The 4,749-nt window shown below is 36.8% G+C and overlaps 1 pseudogene; it reads left to right on the top strand.

Annotated features, from left to right (window-relative positions):
• The first annotated feature begins 413 nt into the window (after positions 1-413).
• On the top strand, positions 414-4,398 carry LOC125320317 (annotated as a pseudogene).
• The last annotated feature ends 351 nt before the right edge of the window (positions 4,399-4,749 follow it).

Raw genomic sequence — 4,749 nt, 5'->3', positions numbered from 1 at the left:
TTTCTGTAAGGGACTCTCAAACGGTTACAGATTCACACAGAATCACATCATGGTTTGGATTGGAAGGGACCTTTGAAGACTATCTAGTCCAACATCCCCCCAACTGTTATTGGTGTTCTTCAGGTAGAGAACAAATTCTATACCCAACTAAACATAATTATGATTTAATTCAATGTTATTTTGCTATTGTTGCAATTTTTTCAACATGGTTAATTTTTACTGCATTCCCATGAGACAACTGCAGTATTTTTATTTGCAGGAAGTTACTTGGGCTATTCACGTGTAGATCCTAAAGTTGTATGCAAGTGAGTTTGATATAAAATAATTTCTGCATTTTTAATGTGAGGTGTTGCTGTGGACGGCTGATTGGAGAACACCCAGGAGTAGAATTCAGCTGGCCTGTTTATCAGGCTGGTTCACAGAGTGATGGTGGAGAATGGTCTGTGCAAAAACACACTAGGATGAATCCAACAGATGCATTTGGTACAATCAATTTTCAAGATGGAGACCACACTTACCACGCCAAGGTAATAGGTGCTGTGTTTATATGCCTGACTTATTTTTGTAATTTCAGTATAAGAAAGGCAAAAAGTGGGTTTGGGTGAATATCAGATTGATTGTCTTAAGAGGGCAGGGGAATCTAAAAGTAAACCAGATTAAAATGTGTGTATATTTTTATGTCGAACCTCACAGTGATTATAGATACTCTCTGTATTGCTCACATGCATTTTTGTGCTATCATGTTAGGGTACTATAATAGCTCTAATCCTTCACAAGATCTGCAGGACATTAATGCTTAGAACTTTGTAATGTGTTGCAGTTTCTTCTCCCTGAAGCATTTAAATTATGTTTATTTTACCCATTTTTATTCTTTCCAGTATATTAGACTTTCTTATGACAGCAATTTGGATCAGCTGTTGCATCTGATGGTTAAAGAATGGCAGATTGAATTGCCAAAGCTAGTGATCTCTGTTCATGGAGGCATTCAGAATTTCAAGCTTCCCTCAAAGGTCAAGCAGGTTTTCAGCAAAGGGCTGGTGAAGGCAGCTGAGTCTACAGGAGCATGGATAATTACAGAAGGCATCAACAGCGGTAGTGTAATTACTTTTCTTTGTTTCACTTCTCCTTTTGGTGTTTTTATCTCTGCATAACAGCATGTATATTTAGGTCAAATAGAGTGAAATTGTTCGAAAATTGGTGATATGTTAATACAAAATGAAGTTGGTTTTATTTAAGGAGCAGTTCTTAATTCAAAGAGTGAGATCGTGTTCATTTACTGTTGACAGGCATTCTGAATATTTTAATTAAAGAGCAGAGTATTCTACACATAATAAGAAACACTGCATATAGCCAGAACTTATTCGCAGTAAATTTATCTGCTTCATTAAATTATTTAGGTTCTGTGGACTGTGATTAGTCTTTTTGAAACAATTTTCAAAGCTAAATTTAACTTGTGTTTTATAATTGAGAAAGTTTTGCATCAGGATAATCCATTAATTAGCCTATTAGTATCTGAAAATCCCTTTAGGTTACTCTTATAAACTCAGAGGGGTCAGTAAACTGTGGAACTGAAAGTTTTACTTCTTTAGCTGCTATTCAGTCAGGTGATTTTGCAGGAGAACTGTCCTGTGCATTTATGTAACTAATGAAGTTCTATAGATGTGAAAAGCACCATTAGCACCATGTAAGGGTATTATTAATTAGAAATATGTGCTGAGTTTGAAGCAGCGGTACATTACATCTGAGCTCTGAAGTGTACATTAAATTTATCAGTTGGGTGGGATGTTTTGCTTTTGATTAAAATGTAACCATAATATAAATTAAGTGATGAGAAATCTCTCTTGGTGTCCTGTAGCAGGTCTCTGAACATAGAAGAAAATTTATCATTTGATTATCTGTTTAGGAGTGTCCAGGCATGTGGGGGATGCACTGAAAGGCCGTGCCTCACCACACCTGAGAAAGATCTGTGCTATTGGGATTCCTCCATGGGGTATCATTGAGAATCAGAGGGATCTCATTGGAAAAGATGTGAGTTGGATGCCCTTTAATAATAAAAGCCTTCATGTTCATGGGATGGTAGAGTTTTGTTGCATACTTGATTTTCTTCTAGATTAAACTCACTGGTTTGATATTTTTTTCTGTATAATAGAGGCTTAGGTTTTTCTCAGCAGTAGAATTTTGTGGCATGTTGAGGACTGTATTTTGCTTTCTGTGTATAAATGAATAGTTTTAAAATACTTCTCTTCTTACAGGAAATTGCCATTTCTTTCTTAAATTTTGTAATTATTTAAGCAACTTTCTTGTGGTTGTAAATTGTGTTTTTCTATATTAAGATTCAGAATGAACAGCCAGCTATTAATATGCGTAGTATTTTATTCACAGTCCGTTTTATATTCACAGACTACAACTTTATGTGAGGGCATAATATACTCAAGTGTCTAAAAGCACTTAAGTAGTAAGGTGAAATCATTCCTGATAAATGTTAGCTCTTGTATTTTCAATGGGAATACAACCCAGGGAAACTATGCCATGGTGTTTCAACTTTTGCAAAGAACATCAGACAGTGATTCTAAGGATTGCAAGCCTAATCAGAAATGTTTTCTGAGATATTAATTGTGGGTTTGTTTCTGTTAAGAATCAAATGCTAAGAATCAAACATTTGAGTAGCACAAAAAGCATGATGGAGGATTTCAAACAACCACACTATGACGAAGAAATACATGCAAATGAGGGAACATAAATGGTGGTGTTTTGTTGGTTTCTTTGCAGACCTTTTTATTTTGGTTTTCTCAGGTAGTTTGCCTGTACCAGACTCTTGGTAACCCACTCAGCAAGCTGAGTACGCTCAACAGCATGCATTCTCATTTTCTAATGGCAGATGATGGGACAGTGGGCAAGTATGGGAATGAAATGGTGCTCAGGAGGAATTTGGAGAAGTACATATCATTTCAAAAAATACATACAAGTAAGTATTGCTGTGGTCAGCTTTATGACAGAAAAACCTATCCTAGAAGTTTGGGAGGTACTCGACATTTTGTGTTACAGGTTGTACATCTTGATTTGCCATAGTTTTCACTGAGGTCAAATGTTATTAATTGCATGTGTCTTGAGCTCTGAAAATCAGGAAAATGAAAAAGACGGCATTTTCACAAAGTGTTATGCATTTGGATGAACACATATATTGGTTTTTCAGTTATAGAGACATCTAAACGACTCAGATTATTTAATAAGTATTGAGCATTTGCTCACCTCACAGTTTTATGTGGTCTCTATTTAACCGTTAGATACTTTCCCATCATTTAACGAGGTGGGAAGATTGCTACATTCAGTGGAATTCAAATTCTTTTTACCCTGTTAATTACTTTTGTCCTCATCACTCTTCCCTATTGAAAGCCTGTGACCTCAAGTACAGCAACAAAGAGTGTTTGCAAAAGTAAAACCTTTAGCCAGTGTTTGACAGATTGCATAACTTCCACCATTTATTTATAGAGTACATGAGTTATGGTAAAGAAATAATTAAACAAATGTTCATTACATAGTAATTATTTCCTTTTATGCACTAGACTGTACAAATTATTTGTGAACGTTCACTCTTACCCAGTCATTCAAATCTTGAGGTATGTTAGAAAGGCATTAGCATTATGATGTTGATGTTGCTTCCTTTATCTGCTCACATTATAGAACTGAAAAACTTAGAAACCAACCCAATTATTAACATGTTCATGTATAGAGCTTCTTACTCACCATCTTGTATTTCTTACCATGAGATTTTGCGAGTCAGGCTTTCATTTTCATTTCCATTGCGTTGCACTTGAAATTAATTTCTGTTTTTTAAAAAACCTGCCCTGCTGCTGTAACACTTGAAAGAGTCTCTGAAGAAATACCTGATTACTTTTCTGTGTGTGTAGGTAAATACATGTATATTGATCATATTTCAAATGTCCTTGAATGTGACAACTATTTTAGAGGGAAGAGGGATATTTAGAAGGATGTTTTTTCTTCCCAATGCTTACAGGTTTTTCAGTAGTTTTTCATGGTCTTTTTGATCTGGTTGCAGAAGTTCTGTGAAAGTCTTAAAAGGTGTAAGTCAGATTAGAGATGGTGAAGGCAGTATTTCCTCTCCATTGAACCATGTATAAGTATTTATTTCCCAGATGTTTTGATTTTTTTATGTGTGACAGAGATCTGTTTGTAACTGGTTAGGTGTGTTTTGAAACAGGAATGAGCCAAGGTGTACCCATAGTTGGGTTGGTGGTGGAAGGAGGCCCCAGTGTGATCCTAATGGTGTGGGAGTACGTGAGGGCCAGCCCTGCTGTCCCAGTGGTGGTCTACGAGGGCACAGGCAGAGCTGCAGATATCCTGGCATTTACCCACAAGCACACGGGTGATACGGGGTGAGTAGTGGCATAATGCTCCTCCTCCTTGGTCTGTCCTGTTGGCAGGCACCTGCCTGTCTCAAAACTGCCGAGACAATTTCCAGTGCTTCTAGCAATGATGCCACTGTGGTCTTTTGCCAGCTTTGACTTCTGTGATGGGAGAATGGAGTTTCTTTCTTCCCTGCCTCAAACTAGTGCTGAAATGATTATTGTGCCAAATTTACTATCACTTTTTCGAAGAGGGAAAAGTGCTTGTGGTATTCTGAATTATGAAATTTCTCACCTTTGGTGAGAGACGCTCTCGGATGGCCCCCAGAATATTTGCTATTTTTTCAACTCAGACATGTCTCCAGCTATTGATATTCTGTATGTG

The sequence above is a fragment of the Corvus hawaiiensis genome, chromosome Z (assembly GCF_020740725.1).
Source record: "Corvus hawaiiensis isolate bCorHaw1 chromosome Z, bCorHaw1.pri.cur, whole genome shotgun sequence".
Classification (NCBI taxonomy): Eukaryota; Metazoa; Chordata; class Aves; order Passeriformes; family Corvidae; genus Corvus; species Corvus hawaiiensis.
Note: the sequence above shows the minus strand (reverse complement) of the source record. Positions and strands in the feature narration are given on the sequence as shown.